This window comes from Chiloscyllium plagiosum, unplaced genomic scaffold (assembly GCF_037043375.1).
Source record: "Chiloscyllium plagiosum isolate Xiang-an unplaced genomic scaffold, Cpla_swu_hap1 HiC_scaffold_14, whole genome shotgun sequence".
Lineage (NCBI taxonomy): Eukaryota > Metazoa > Chordata > Chondrichthyes > Orectolobiformes > Hemiscylliidae > Chiloscyllium > Chiloscyllium plagiosum.
Genome location: NW_028270152.1, coordinates 5,568,828 through 5,584,952, shown reverse-complemented (window position 1 = coordinate 5,584,952; position 16,125 = coordinate 5,568,828).

Genomic DNA, 16,125 nt, shown 5'->3' with positions numbered 1-16,125 from the left:
GTCGGAGGGTCAGTGCTGAGGGAGTGCCGCACAGTTGGAGGGTCAGGGCTGAGGGAGGGTCGCACAGTCGGAGGGTGAGTTCTGAGGGAGTGCCGCACTGTCAGAGGGTCAGTGCTGAGGGAGAGGCACACTGTCAGAGGGTCAGTGCTGAGGGAGTGCCGCGGTATCGGAGGGTCAGTGCTGAGGGAGTGCCGCAATGTCCGCGGGTCAGTGCTGAGGGAGTGCCGCACTGTCAGAGGGTCAGTGCTGAGGGAGTGACGAACTGTCAGAGGGACAGAGCTGAGGGAGTGCCGCACTGTCAGAGGGTCAGTGCTGAGGGAGTGCCGCAGTGTCGGAAGGTCAGTGCTTAGGGAGTGACATACTGTCGGAGGGTCAGTGCTGAGGGAGTGCCGCACAGTTGGAGGGTCAGTGCTGAGGGAGTGTCGCACTGTCGGGAGGTCAGTGCTGAGAGAGTGCGGCACTGTCGGAGGGTCAGTGCTGTGGGAGTGCCGCACTGTCGGAGGTTCAGTACAGAGGGAGTGCCGCACTGTCAGAGGGTCAGTGCTGAGGGAGTGTTGCACTGTCAGAGGGTCAGTGCTGAGGGAGTGACGCACTGTCAGAGGGTCAGTGCTGCGGGAGTGCCGCACTATCGGAGGGTCAGTGCTGAGGGAGTGCCGCGGTATCAGAGGGCCAGTGCTGAGGGAGAGGCACACTGTCAGAGGGTCAGTGCTGAGGGAGTGCCACACTGTCAGAGGGTCAGTGCTGAGGGAATGCCGTGGTATCGGAGGGTCAGTGCTGAGGGAGTGCCGCACTGTCCGAGGGTCAGTGCTGAGGGAGTGCCGCACTGTCAGAGGGTCAGTGCTGAGGGAGTGCTGCATTGTCAGAGGGTCAGTGCTACGGGAGTGCCGCACTATCGGAGGGTCAGTGCTGAGGGAGTGCCGCACTATCGGAGGGTCAGTGCTGAGGGAGTGCCGCGGTATCGGAGGGTCAGTGCTGAGGGAGTGCCGCGGTATCGGAGGGTCATTGCTGAGGGAGTGCCGCACTGTCAGAGGGTCAGTACTGAGCGAGTGCCGCGGTATCAGAAGGTCAGTGCTGAGGGAGAGGCACACTGTCAGGGGGTCAGTGCTGAGGGAGTGCCACACTGTCAGAGGGTCAGTGCTGAGGGAATGCCGCGGTATCGGAGGGTCAGTGCTGAGGGAGTGCCGCACTGTCCGAGGGTCAGTGCTGAGGGAGTGCCGCACTGTCAGAGGGTCAGTGCTGAGGGAGTGCTGCATTGTCAGAGGGTCAGTGCTGCGGGAGTGCCGCACTATCGGAGGGTCAGTGCTGAGGGAGTGCCGCACTATCGGAGGGTCAGTGCTGAGGGAGTGCCGCGGTATCGGAGGGTCAGTGCTGAGGGAGTGCCGCGGTATCGGAGGGTCATTGCTGAGGGAGTGCCGCACTGTCAGAGGGTCAGTACTGAGCGAGTGACGCGGTATCAGAAGGTCAGTGCTGAGGGAGAGGCACACTGTCAGGGGGTCAGTGCTGAGGGAGTGCCACACTGTCAGAGGGTGAGTACGGATGGAGTGACACACTGTCGGAGAGTCAGGACTGAGGGAGTGCCGCGATATCAGAGGGTCAGTGCTGAGGGAGTGACACACTGTTGGAGGGTCAGTGCTGAGGTAGTGCTGCAGTCGGAGGATCAGTGCTGAGGGAGTGCCACACTGTCGGAGAATCAGTGCTGAGGGACTGGCGCACTGTCAGAGGGTCAGTATTGAAGGAGTGACACACTATCGGAGGGTCAGTGCTGAGGTAGTGCCGCACTGTCAGAGGGTCCGTGCTGAGGGAGTGCCGCACTGTCGGAGGGTCAGGGCTGAGGGAGTGCCGCACTGTCAGAGGGTCAGTACTGATGGAGTGACACACTGTCGGAGGGTCAGGACTGAGGGAGTGCCGCGGTATCAGGGGGCCTGTGCTGAGGGAGTGCCGCACTGTCCGAGGGTCAGTGCTGAAGGAGTGCCGCATGTCAGAGGGTCAGGGCTGAGGGAGAGGCACACTGTCAGAGGGTCAGTGCTGAGGGTGTGCCACACTGTCGGAGGGTCAGTACTGATGGAGTGACACACTGTCGGAGGGTCAGGACTGAGGGAGTGCCGCGGTATCAGGGGGTCTGTGCTGAGGGAGTGCCGCACTGTCCGAGGGTCAGTGCTGAAGGAGTGCCGCATGTCAGAGGGTCAGGGCTGAGGGAGGGTCGCATTGTCGGAGAATCAGTTCTGAGGGAGTGCCGCACTGTCAGAGGGTCAGTACTGAGGGAGTGACGCACTGTCAGAGGGTCAGTGCTGCGGGAGTGCCGCACTGTCGGAGGGTCAGTGCTGAGGGAGTGCCGCGGTGTCGGAGGGTCAGTGCTGAGGGAGTGCCGCAGTGTCGGAGGATCAGTGCTGAGGGAGTGACGCACTGTCGGGAGGTCAGTGCTGAGAGAGTGTGGCACTGTCAGAGGATCAGTACAGAGGGAGTGCCGAACAGTTGGAGGGTCAGTGCTGAGGGAGTGCCGCGGTATCAGAGGGTCTGGGCTGAGGGAGTGTCACACTGTCGGAGGGTCAGTGCTGAGGGAGTGCCGAACAGTTGGAGGGTCAGTGCTGAGGGAGTGCCGCGGTATCAGAGGGTCTGGGCTGAGGGAGTGCCTCACTGTCAGAGGGTCAGTGCTGAGGGAGTGCCGCACTGTCAGAGGGTCAGTGCTGAGGGAGTGCCGCAGTGTCGGAGGATCAGTGCTGAGGGAGTGCCACACTGTCAGAGGGTCAGTGCTGATGGAGGGCCGCACTGTCAGAGGGTCAGTGCTGAGGGAGTGTTGCACAGTCGGAGGGTCAGTGCTGTGGGAGTGCCGCACTGTCAGAGGGTCAGTACTGAGAGAATGCCGCACAGTCGGAGGGTCAGTGCTGTGGGAGTGCCGCACTGTCAGAGGGTCAGTGCTGAGATAGTGCCGCACAGTCGGAGGGTCAGTGCTGTGGGAGTGCCGCACTGTCAGAGGGTCAGTGCTGAGGGAGTGCTGCACTGTCAGAGGGTCAGTGCTGAGGGAGTGCCGCACTGTCAGAGGGTCAGTGCTGAGGGAGTGCCACACTGTCAGAGGGTCAGTGCTGAGGGAGTGACGCACTGTCAGAGGGTCAGTGCTGCGGGAGTGCCGCACTGTCGGAGGGTCTGTGCTGAGGGAGTGCCGCAGTATCAGAGGGTCAGTACTGAGAGAGAGGCACACTGTCAGAGGGTCAGTACTGATGGAGTGACACACTGTCGGAGGGTCAGGACTGAGGGAGTGCCGCGGTATCAGAGGGTCAGTGCTGAGGGAGTGCCGCACTGTCCGAGGGTCAGTGCTGAAGGAGTGTCACACTGTCGGAGGGTCTGTGCTGAGGGAGTGCCGCACAGTTGGAGGGTCAGTGCTGAGGGAGTGCCGCACAGTTGGAGGGTCAGTACTGATGGAGTGACACACTGTCGGAGGGTCAGGACTGAGGGAGTGCCGCGGTATCAGGGGGCCTGTGCTGAGGGAGTGCCGCACTGTCCGAGGGTCAGTGCTGAAGGAGTGCCGCATGTCAGAGGGTCAGAGCTGAGGGAGAGGCACACTGTCAGAGGGTCAGTGCTGAGGGTGTGCCACACTGTCAGAGGGTCAGTACTGATGGAGTGACACACTGTCGGAGGGTCAGGACTGAGGGAGTGCCGCGGTATCAGGGGGTCTGTGCTGAGGAAGTGCCGCACTGTCCGAGGGTCAGTGCTGAAGGAGTGCCGCATGTCAGAGGGTCAGGGCTGAGGGAGGGTCGCATTGTCGGAGAATCAGTTCTGAGGGAGTGCCGCACTGTCAGAGGGTCAGTACTGAGGGAGTGACGCACTGTCAGAGGGTCAGTGCTGCGGGAGTGCCGCACTGTCGGAGGGTCAGTGCTGAGGGAGTGCCGCGGTGTCGGAGGGTCAGTGCTGAGGGAGTGCCGCAGTGTCGGAGGATCAGTGCTGAGGGAGTGCCACACTGTCAGTGGGTCAGTGCTGAGGGAGTGCCGCACTGTCAGAGGGTCAGTGCTGAGGGAGTGCCGCACTGTCAGAGGATCAGTACTGTGGGAGTGCCACACTGTCGGAGGGTCAGTGCTGAGGGAGTGCCGCACTGTCAGAGGGTCAGGGCTGAGGGAGGGTCGCACAGTCGGAGGGTGAGTTCTGAGGGAGTGCCGCACTGTCAGAGGGTCAGTGCTGAGGGAGAGGCACACTGTCAGAGGGTCAGTGCTGAGGGAGTGCCGCGGTATCGGAGGGTCAGTGCTGAGGGAGTGCCGCAATGTCCGCGGGTCAGTGCTGAGGGAGTGCCGCACTGTCAGAGGGTCAGTGCTGAGGGAGTGACGAACTGTCAGAGGGTCAGTGCTGAGGGAGTGCCGCACTGTCAGAGGGTCAGTGCTGAGGGAGTGCCGCACTGTCAGAGGGTCAGTGCTGAAGGAATGATACACTGTTGGAGGATCAGTGCTGAGGTAGTGCCACAGTCGGAGGGTCAGTGCTGAGGGAGTGCCGCGGTATCAGAGGGTCAGTGCTGAGGGAGAGGCACACTGTCAGAGGGTCAGTGCTTAGGGAGTGTCGCAGTGTCGGAGGGTCAGTGCTGAGGGAGTGCCGCACAGTTGGAGGGTCAGGGCTGAGGGAGGGTCGCACAGTCGGAGGGTGAGTTCTGAGGGAGTGCCGCACTGTCAGAGGGTCAGTGCTGAGGGAGAGGCACACTGTCAGAGGGTCAGTGCTGAGGGAGTGCCGCGGTATCGGAGGGTCAGTGCTGAGGGAGTGCCGCAATGTCCGCGGGTCAGTGCTGAGGGAGTGCCGCACTGTCAGAGGGTCAGTGCTGAGGGAGTGACGAACTGTCAGAGGGACAGAGCTGAGGGAGTGCCGCACTGTCAGAGGGTCAGTGCTGAGGGAGTGCCGCAGTGTCGGAAGGTCAGTGCTTAGGGAGTGACACACTGTCGGAGGGTCAGTGCTGAGGGAGTGCCGCACAGTTGGAGGGTCAGTGCTGAGGGAGTGTCGCACTGTCGGGAGGTCAGTGCTGAGAGAGTGCGGCACTGTCGGAGGGTCAGTGCTGTGGGAGTGCCGCACTGTCAGAGGGTCAGTGCTGAGGGAGTGTTGCACTGTCAGAGGGTCAGTGCTGCGGGAGTGCCGCACTATCGGAGGGTCAGTGCTGAGGGAGTGCCGCGGTATCAGAGGGCCAGTGCTGAGGGAGAGGCACACTGTCAGAGGGTCAGTGCTGAGGGAGTGCCACACTGTCAGAGGGTCAGTGCTGAGGGAATGCCGCGGTATCGGAGGGTCAGTGCTGAGGGAGTGCCGCACTGTCAGAGGGTCAGTGCTGAGGGAGTGCTGCATTGTCAGAGGGTCAGTGCTGCGGGAGTGCCGCACTATCGGAGGGTCAGTGCTGAGGGAGTGCCGCGGTATCAGAGGGTCAGTGCTGAGGGAGTGCCGCGGTATCGGAGGGTCATTGCTGAGGGAGTGTCGCACTGTCAGAGGGTCAGTACTGAGCGAGTGCCGCGGTATCAGAAGGTCAGTGCTGAGGGAGAGGCACACTGTCAGGGGGTCAGTGCTGAGGGAGTGCCACACTGTCAGAGGGTGAGTACGGATGGAGTGACACACTGTCGGAGAGTCAGGACTGAGGGAGTGCCGCGATATCAGAGGGTCAGTGCTGAGGGAGTGACACACTGTTGGAGGGTCAGTGCTGAGGTAGTGCCGCAGTCGGAGGATCAGTGCTGAGGGAGTGCCACACTGTCGGAGAATCAGTGCTGAGGGACTGGCGCACTGTCAGAGGGTCAGTACTGAAGCAGTGACACACTATCGGAGGGTCAGTGCTGAGGTAGTGCCGCACTGTCAGAGGGTCCGTGCTGAGGGAGTGCCGCACTGTCGGAGGGTCTGGGCTGAGGGAGTGCCGCACTGTCAGAGGGTCAGTACTGATGGAGTGACACACTGTCGGAGGGTCAGGACTGAGGGAGTGCCGCGGTATCAGGGGGCCTGTGCTGAGGGAGTGCCGCACTGTCCGAGGGTCAGTGCTGAAGGAGTGCCGCATGTCAGAGGGTCAGGGCTGAGGGAGAGGCACACTGTCAGAGGGTCAGTGCTGAGGGTGTGCCACACTGTCAGAGGGTCAGTACTGATGGAGTGACACACTGTCGGAGGGTCAGGACTGAGGGAGTGCCGCATGTCAGAGGGTCAGGGCTGAGGGAGGGTCGCATTGTCGGAGAATCAGTTCTGAGGGAGTGCCGCACTGTCAGAGGGTCAGTACTGAGGGAGTGACGCACTGTCAGAGGGTCAGTGCTGCGGGAGTGCCGCACTGTCGGAGGGTCAGTGCTGAGGGAGTGCCGCGGTGTCCGAGGGTCAGTGCTGAAGGAGTGCCGCATGTCAGAGGGTCAGGGCTGAGGGAGGGTCGCATTGTCGGAGAATCAGTTCTGAGGGAGTGCCGCACTGTCAGAGGGTCAGTACTGAGGGAGTGACGCACTGTCAGAGGGTCAGTGCTGCAGGAGTGCCGCACTGTCGGAGGGTCAGTGCTGAGGGAGTGCCGCGGTGTCGGAGGGTCAGTGCTGAGGGAGTGCCGCAGTGTCGGAGGATCAGTGCTGAGGGAGTGACGCACTGTCGGGAGGTCAGTGCTGAGAGAGTGTGGCACTGTCAGAGGGTCAGTACAGAGGGAGTGCCGAACAGTTGGAGGGTCAGTGCTGAGGGAGTGCCGCGGTATCAGAGGGTCTGGGCTGAGGGAGTGTCACACTGTCGGAGGGTCAGTGCTGAGGGAGTGCCGAACAGTTGGAGGGTCAGTGCTGAGGGAGTACCGCGGTATCAGAGGGTCTGGGCTGAGGGAGTGCCTCACTGTCAGAGGGTCAGTGCTGAGGGAGTGCCGCACTGTCAGAGGGTCAGTGCTGAGGGAGTGCCGCAGTGTCGGAGGATCAGTGCTGAGGGAGTGCCACACTGTCAGAGGGTCAGTGCTGAGGGAGGGCCGCACTGTCAGAGGGTCATGGCTGAGGGAGTGTTGCACAGTCGGAGGGTCAGTGCTGTGGGAGTGCCGCACTGTCAGAGGGTCAGTACTGAGAGAATGCCGCACAGTCGGAGGGTCAGTGCTGAGGGAGTGCCGCACTGTCAGAGTGTCAGTGCTGAGGGAGTGCCACACTGTCAGAGGGTCAGTGCTGAGCGAGTGACGCACTGTCAGAGGGTCAGTGCTGAGGGAGTGCCGCACTGTCAGAGGGTCAGTGCTGCGGGAGTGCCGCACTGTCGGAGGGTCTGTGCTGAGGGAGTACCGCAGTATCAGAGGGTCAGTGCTGAGAGAGAGGCACACTGTCAGAGGGTCAGTACTGCTGGAGTGACACACTGTCTGAGGGTCAGGACTGAGGGAGTGCCGCGGTATCAGAGGGTCAGTGCTGAGGGAGTGCCGCACTGTCCGAGGGTCAGTGCTGAAGGAGTGTCACACTGTCGGAGGGTCTGTGCTGAGGGAGTGCCGCACAGTTGGAGGGTCAGTGCTGAGGGAGTGCCGCACAGTTGGAGGGTCAGTGCTGAGGGAGTGCCTCACTGTCAGTGGGTCAGTACTGAGGGAGTGCCGCGGTATAGATGGTCAGTGCTGAGGGAGGGCCGCACTGTCAGAGGGTCAGTGCTGAGAGAGTGCCACACTGTCAGAGGGTCAGTACTGATGGAGTGACACACTGTCGGAGGGTCAGGACTGAGGGAGTGCCGCGGTATCAGGGGGTCTGTGCTGAGGGAGTGCCGCACTGTCCGAGGGTCAGTGCTGAAGGAGTGCCGCATATCAGAGGGTCAGGGCTGAGGGAGGGTCGCATTGTCGGAGAATCAGTTCTGAGGGAGTGCCGCACTGTCAGAGGGTCAGTATTGAGGGAGTGACACACTGTCAGAGGGTCAGTACTGAGGGAGTGCCGCATTGTCAGAGGGTCAGTGCTGCGGGAGTGCCGTACTGTCGGAGGGTCAGTGCTGAGGGAGTGCCGCGGTGTCGTAGGGTCAGTGCTGTGGAAGTGCCGCACTGTCAGAGGGTCAGTGCTGAGGGAGTGCCGCGGTGTTGGAGGGTCAGTACTGAGGGAGTGCCGCACTGTTGGGAGGTCAGTGCTGAGAGAGTGTGGCACTGTCAGAGGGTCTTTACAGAGGGAGTGCCGAACAGTTGGAGGGTCAGTGCTGAGGGAGTGCCGCACTGTCAGAGGGTCAGTGCTGAGGGAGTGCCGCACTGTCAGAGGGTCAGTGCTGAGGGAGTGCCGAACAGTTGGAGGGTCAGTGCTGAGGGAGTGCCGCGGTATCAGAGGGTCTGGGCTGAGGGAGTGCCGCACTGTCAGAGGGTCAGTGCTGAGGGAGTGCCGCACTGTCAGAGGGTCAGTGCTGAGGGAGTGCCGCAGTGTCGGAGGATCAGTGCTGAGGGAGTGCCACACTGTCAGAGGGTCAGTGCTGAGGGAGGGCCGCACTGTCAGAGGGTCAGTACTGAGAGAATGCCGCACAGTCGGAGGGTCAGTGCTGTGGGAGTGCCGCACTGTCAGAGGGTCAGTGCTGAGATAGTGCCGCACAGTCGGAGGGTCAGTGCTGTGGGAGTGCCGCACTGTCAGAGGGTCAGTGCTGAGGGAGTGCTGCACTGTCAGAGGGTCAGTGCTGAGGGAGTGCCGCATTGTCAGAGGGTCAGTGCTGAGGGAGTGACGCACTGTCGGAGGGTCTGTGCTGAGGGAGTACCGCAGTATCAGAGGGTCAGTGCTGAGAGAGAGGCACACTGTCAGAGGGTCAGTACTGATGGAGTGACACACTGTCGGAGGGTCAGGACTGAGGGAGTGCCGCGGTATCAGAGGGTCAGTGCTGAGGGAGTGCCGCACTGTCCGAGGGTCAGTGCTGAAGGAGTGTCGCAGTGTCGGAGGGTCAGTGCTGAGGGAGTGCCGCACAGTTGGAGGGTCAGTGCTGAGGGAGTGCCGCACAGTTGGAGGGTCAGTGCTGAGGGAGTGCCTCACTGTCAGTGGGTCAGTACTGAGGTAGTGCCGCACTGTCGGAGGGTCAGTGCTGAGGGAGTGCCGCACTGTCGGAGGGTCAGTGCTGAGGGAGTGCCGCACTGTCGGAGGGTCAGTGCTGAGGGAGTGCCGCACTGTCAGAGGGTCAGTGCTCAGGGAGTGTCGCAGTGTCGGAGGGTCAGTGCTGAGGGAGTGCCGCACTGTCGGAGGGTCAGTGCTGAGGGAGTGCCGCACTGTCAGAGGGTCAGTGCTGAGGGAGTGCTGCACTCTCAGAGGGTCAGTGCTGAAGGAGTGCCGCAGTATCAGAGGGTCTGTGCTGAGGGAGTGCCGCACTGTCCGAGGGTCAGTGCTGAGGGAGTGCCGCACCGTCAGAGGGTCAGTGCTCAGGGAGTGTCGCAGTGTCGGAGTGTCAGTGCTGAGGGAGTGCCGCACAGTTGGAGGGTCAGAGCTGAGGGAGGGTCGCATTGTCAGACGGTCAGTACTGAGGGAGTGCCGCATTGTCAGAGGGTCAGTGCTGAGGGAGTGACGCACTGTCAGAGTGTCAGTGCTGCGGGAGTGCCGCACTTTCGGAGGGTCAGTGCTGAGGGAGTGCCGCGGTGTCGGAGGGTCAGTGCTGAGGGAGTGCCGCACAGTTGGAGGGTCAGGGCTGAGGGAGGGTCGCATTGTCGGAGAATCAGTTCTGTGGAAGTGCCGCACTGTCAGAGGGTCAGTGCTGAGGGAGTGCCGCACTGTCGGAAGCTCAGTGCTGAGGGAGTGACGCACTGTCGGAGGGTCAGTACTGAGGGAGTGCCGCACTGTCAGAGGGTCAGTGCTGAGGGACTGACACACTGTCGGGAGGTCAGTGCTGAGAGAGTGCGGCACAGTTGGAGGGTCAGTGCTGAGGGAGTGCAGCACTGTCAGAGGGTCAGTGCTGAGGGAGTGCCGCAGTGTCGGAAGGTCAGTGCTGAGGGAGTGACACACTGTCGGAGGGTCAGTGCTGAGGGAGTGCTGCACTGTCGGAGGGTCAGTGCTGAGGGAGTGCCGCGGTATCAGAGGGCCTGGGCTGAGGGAGTGCCGCACTGTCAGAGGGTCAGTGCTGAGGGAGTGCCGCACTGTCAGAGGGTCAGTGCTGAGGGAATGCCGCAGTGTCGGAGGATCAGTGCTGAGGGAGTGCCGCACTGTCAGAGGGTCAGTGCTGAGGGAGTGCCGCGCTGTCAGAGGGTCAGTGCTGAGGGAGTGCCGCACTGTCAGAGGGTCAGTACTGAGAGAATGCCGCACAGTCGGAGGGTCAGTGCTGTGGGAGTGCCGCACTGTCAGAGGGTCAGTGCTGAGGGAGTGCCGCACTGTCAGAGGGTCAGTGCTGAGGGAGTGACGCACTGTCAGAGGGTCAGTGCTGAGGGAGTGCCGCACTGTCAGAGGGTCAGTGCTGAGGGAGTGCCGCACTGTCGGAGGTTCAGTGCTGAGGGATTGCCGCACTGTCAGAGGGTCAGTGCTGAGGGAGTGCCGCACTGTCAGAGGGTCAGTGCTGAGGGAGTGCCGCACTGTCGGAGGTTCAGTGCTGAGGGATTGCCGCACTGTCAGAGGGTCAGTGCTGAGAGAGTGCCGCACTGTCAGAGGGTCAGTGCTGCGGGAGTGCCGCACTGTTGGGGGGTCAGTGCTGAGGGAGTGCCGCATTGTCAGAGGGTCAGTGCTGAGGGAGTGACGCACTGTCAGAGGGTCAGTGCTGAGGGAGTGCCGCACAGTTGGAGGGTCAGCACTGAGGGAGTGCCGCACAGTCAGAGGGTCAGTGCTACGGCAGTGCTGCACTGTCGCAGGGTCAGTGCTGAGGGAGTGCCGCACTGTCGGAGGGTCAGTGCTGAGGGAGTGCCGCACTGTCAGAGGGTCAGTGCTGAGGGAGTGCCGCATTTTCGGAGAATCAGTTCTGAGGGAGTGCTGCACTGTCGGAGGGTCAGTGCTGAGGGAGTGCCGCATTTTCGGAGAATCAGTTCTGAGGGAGTTCCGCACTGTCAGAGGGTCAGTGCTGAGGGAGTGCCGCACTGTCAGAGGGTCAGTACTGAGGGAGAGCCGCACTGTCAGAGGGTCAGTACTGAGGGAGAGCCGCACTGTTGGGGGGTCAGTGCTGAGGGAGTGCCGTACAGTTGGAGGGTCAGTGCTGAGGGAGAGCCGCACTGTCAGAGGGTCAGTGCTGAGGGAGTGCCGCACCGTCAGAGGGTCAGTGCTGAGGGAGTGCCGCAGTTGGAGGGTCAGTGCTGAGGGAGTGCCGCATTTTCGGAGAATCAGACCTGAGGGAGTGCCGCACTGTCAGAGGGTCAGTTCTGAGGGAGCGACGCACTGTCGGAGGGTCAGTGCTGAAGGAGTGACACACTGTCAGAGGGTCAGTGCTGAGGGAGTGCTGCAGTGTCGGAAGGCCTGTGCTGAGGGAGTGACACACTGTCGGAGGGTCAGTACTGAGGGAGTGCCACACAGTTGGAGGGTCAGTGCTGAGGGAGTGCCGCATTTTCGGAGAATCAGTTCTGAGGGAGTGCCGCACTGTCAGAGGTCTGTTCTGAGGGAGCAACGCACTGTTGGAGGGTCAGTGCTGAGGGAGTGACAGACTGTCGGGAGGTCAGTGCTGAGAGAGTGCGGCACTGTGAGAGGGTCAGCACTGAGGGAGTGACACACTGTCAGAGGGTCAGTGCTGAGGGTGTGCCGCAGTGTCGGAGGGTCAGTGCTGAGGGAGTGCTGCACTGTCAGAGGGTCAGTGCTGAGGGAATGCCGCACTGTCAGAGGGTCAGTACTGAGAGAATGCTGCACAGTCGGAGGGTCAGTGCTGTGGGAGTGCCGCACTGTCAGAGGGTCAGCACTGAGGGAGTGCCGCACTGTCAGAGGGTCAGTGCTACGGCAGTGCCGCACTGTCGGAGGGTCAGTGCTGAGGGAGGGCCGCACTGTCGGAGGGTCAGTGCTGAGGGAGTGCCGCACTGTCAGAGGGTCAGTGCTGAGGGAGTGCTGCACTCTCAGAGGGTCAGTGCTGAGGGAGTGCCGCACTGTTGGAGGGTCAGTGCTCAGGTAGTGCCGCAGTCGGAGGATCAGTGCTGAGGGAGTGCCGATCTGTCAGAGGGTCAGTGCTGAGGGAGTGCCACACTGTCGGAGGATCAGTGCTGAGGGAGTGCCGAACTGTCAGAGGGTCAGTACTGAAGGAGTGACACACTATCGGAGGGTCAGCGCTGAGGTAGTGCCGCGGTCGGAGGATCAGTGCTGAGGGAGTGCCGCACTGTCAGAGGGTCAGTGCTGAGGGACTGACACACTGTCGGGAGGTCAGTGCTGAGAGAGTGCGGCACTGTCAGAGGGTCAGTGCTGAGGGAGTGCCGCAGTGTCGGAAGGTCAGTGCTGAGGGAGTGACACACTGTCAGAGGGTCAGTGCTGAGGGACTGACACACTGTCGGGAGGTCAGTGCTGAGAGAGTGCCGCACTGTCAGAGGGTCAGTGCTGATGGAGTGCCGCAGTGTCGGAAGGTCAGTACTGACGGAGTGCCGCACTGTCGGAGGGTCAGTGCTGAGGGAGTGCTGCACTGTCGGAGGGTCAGTGCTGAGGGAGTGCCGCACTGTCAGAGGGTCAGTACTGAGAGAATGCCGCACAGTCGGAGGGTCAGTGCTGAGGGAGTGCCGAACAGTTGGAGGGTCAGTGCTGAGGGTGTGCCGCGGTATCAGAGGGTCTGGGCTGAGGGAGTGCCGCACTGTCAGAGGGTCAGTGCTGAGGGAGTGCCGCACTGTCAGAGGGTCAGTACTGAGGGAGAGCCGCACTGTCAGAGGGTCAGTACTGAGGGAGAGCCGCACTGTTGGGGGGTCAGTGCTGAGGGAGTGCCGTACAGTTGGAGGGTCAGTGCTGAGGGAGAGCCGCACTGTCAGAGGGTCAGTGCTGAGGGAGTGCCGCACTGTCAGAGGGTCAGTGCTGAGGGAGTGCCGCAGTTGGAGGGTCAGTGCTGAGGGAGTGCCGCATTTTCGGAGAATCAGACCTGAGGGAGTGCCGCACTGTCAGAGGGTCAGTTCTGAGGGAGCGACGCACTGTCGGAGGGTCAGTGCTGAAGGAGTGACACACTGTCAGAGGGTCAGTGCTGAGGGAGTGCTGCAGTGTCGGAAGGTCTGTGCTGAGGGAGTGACACACTGTCGGAGGGTCAGTACTGAGGGAGTGCCACACAGTTGGAGGGTCAGTGCTGAGGGAGTGCCGCATTTTCGGAGAATCAGTTCTGAGGGAGTGCCGCACTGTCAGAGGTCTGTTCTGAGGGAGCAACGCACTGTTGGAGGGTCAGTGCTGAGGGAGTGACAGACTGTCGGGAGGTCAGTGCTGAGAGAGTGCGGCACTGTGAGAGGGTCAGCACTGAGGGAGTGACACACTGTCAGAGGGTCAGTGCTGAGGGTGTGCCGCAGTGTCGGAGGGTCAGTGCTGAGGGAGTGCTGCACTGTCAGAGGGTCAGTGCTGAGGGAATGCCGCACTGTCAGAGGGTCAGTACTGAGAGAATGCTGCACAGTCGGAGGGTCAGTGCTGTGGGAGTGCCGCACTGTCAGAGGGTCAGCACTGAGGGAGTGCCGCACTGTCAGAGGGTCAGTGCTACGGCAGTGCCGCACTGTCGGAGGGTCAGTGCTGAGGGAGGGCCGCACTGTCGGAGGGTCAGTGCTGAGGGAGTGCCGCACTGTCAGAGGGTCAGTGCTGAGGGAGTGCTGCACTCTCAGAGGGTCAGTGCTGAGGGAGTGCCGCACTGTTGGAGGGTCAGTGCTCAGGTAGTGCCGCAGTCGGAGGATCAGTGCTGAGGGAGTGCCGATCTGTCAGAGGGTCAGTGCTGAGGGAGTGCCACACTGTCGGAGGATCAGTGCTGAGGGAGTGCCGAACTGTCAGAGGGTCAGTACTGAAGGAGTGACACACTATCGGAGGGTCAGCGCTGAGGTAGTGCCGCGGTCGGAGGATCAGTGCTGAGGGAGTGCCGCACTGTCAGAGGGTCAGTGCTGAGGGAGTGCCGCAGTGTCGGAAGGTCAGTGCTGAGGGAGTGACACACTGTCGGAGGGTCAGTACTGAGGGAGTGCCGCACTGTCAGAGGGTCAGTGCTGATGGAGTGCCGCAGTGTCGGAAGGTCAGTACTGACGGAGTGCCGCACTGTCGGAGGGTCAGTGCTGAGGGAGTGCTGCACTGTCGGAGGGTCAGTGCTGAGGGAGTGCCGCACTGTCAGAGGGTCAGTACTGAGAGAATGCCGCACAGTCGGAGGGTCAGTGCTGAGGGAGTGCCGAACAGTTGGAGGGTCAGTGCTGAGGGTGTGCCGCGGTATCAGAGGGTCTGGGCTGAGGGAGTGCCGCACTGTCAGAGGGTCAGTGCTGAGGGAGTGCCGCACTGTCAGAGGGTCAGTGCTGAGGGAGTGCCGCAGTGTCGGAGGATCAGTGCTGAGGGAGTGCCGCACTGTCAGAGGGTCGGTGCTGAGGGAGTGCCGCACTGTCAGAGGGTCAGTGCTGAGGGAGTGCCGCAGTGTCGGAGGATCAGTGCTGAGGGAGTGCCGCACTGTCAGAGGGTCGGTGCTGAGGGAGCGACGCACTGTCGGAGGGTCAGTGCTGAAGGAGTGACACACTGTCAGAGGGTCAGTGCTGAGGGAGTGCTGCAGTGTCGGAAGGTCTGTGCTGAGGGAGTGACACACTGTCGGAGGGTCAGTACTGAGGGAGTGCCACACAGTTGGAGGGTCAGTGCTGAGGGAGTGCCGCATTTTCGGAGAATCAGTTCTGAGGGAGTGCCGCACTGTCAGAGGTCTGTTCTGAGGGAGCAACGCACTGTTGGAGGGTCAGTGCTGAGGGAGTGACAGACTGTCGGGAGGTCAGTGCTGAGAGAGTGCGGCACTGTGAGAGGGTCAGCACTGAGGGAGTGACACACTGTCAGAGGGTCAGTGCTGAGGGTGTGCCGCAGTGTCGGAGGGTCAGTGCTGAGGGAGTGCTGCACTGTCAGAGGGTCAGTGCTGAGGGAATGCCGCACTGTCAGAAGGTCAGTACTGAGAGAATGCTGCACAGTCGGAGGGTCAGTGCTGTGGGAGTGCCGCACTGTCAGAGGGTCAGCACTGAGGGAGTGCCGCACTGTCAGAGGGTCAGTGCTACGGCAGTGCCGCACTGTCGGAGGGTCAGTGCTGAGGGAGGGCCGCACTGTCGGAGGGTCAGTGCTGAGGGAGTGCCGCACTGTCAGAGGGTCAGTGCTGAGGGAGTGCTGCACTCTCAGAGGGTCAGTGCTGAGGGAGTGCCGCACTGTTGGAGGGTCAGTGCTCAGGTAGTGCCGCAGTCGGAGGATCAGTGCTGAGGGAGTGCCGATCTGTCAGAGGGTCAGTGCTGAGGGAGTGCCACACTGTCGGAGGATCAGTGCTGAGGGAGTGCCAAACTGTCAGAGGGTCAGTACTGAAGGAGTGACACACTATCGGAGGGTCAGCGCTGAGGTAGTGCCGCGGTCGGAGGATCAGTGCTGAGGGAGTGCCGCACTGTCAGAGGGTCAGTGCTGAGGGACTGACACACTGTCGGGAGGTCAGTGCTGAGGGAGTGCCGCAGTGTCGGAAGGTCAGTGCTGAGGGAGTGACACACTGTCGGAGGGTCAGTACTGAGGGAGTGCCGCACTGTCAGAGGGTCAGTGCTGATGGAGTGCCGCAGTGTCAGAAGGTCAGTACTGACGGAGTGCCGCACTGTCGGAGGGTCAGTGCTGAGGGAGTGCTGCACTGTCGGAGGGTCAGTGCTGAGGGAGTGCCGCACTGTCAGAGGGTCAGTACTGAGAGAATGCCGCACAGTCGGAGGGTCAGTGCTGAGGGAGTGCCGAACAGTTGGAGGGTCAGTGCTGAGGGTGTGCCGCGGTATCAGAGGGTCTGGGCTGAGGGAGTGCCGCACTGTCAGAGGGTCAGTGCTGAGGGAGTGCCGCAGTGTCGGAGGATCAGTGCTGAGGGAGTGCCGCACTGTCAGAGGGTCGGTGCTGAGGGAGTGCCGCACTGTCAGAGGGTCAGTGCTGCGGGAGTGCCGCACTGTCGGGGGGTCAGTGCTGAGGGAGTGCCGCGGTATCAGAGGGTCAGTGCTGAGGGAGAGGCACACTGTCAGAGGGTCAGTGCTGAGGGAGTGCCACACTGTCAGAGGGTCAGTGCTGAAGGAGTGTCGCAGTGTCGGAGGGTCAGCACTGAGGGAGTGCCGCACTGTCAGAGGGTCAGTGCTACGGCAGTGCCGCACTGTCGGAGGGTCAGTGCTGAGGGAGTGCCGCACTGTCGGAGGGTCAGTGCTGAGGG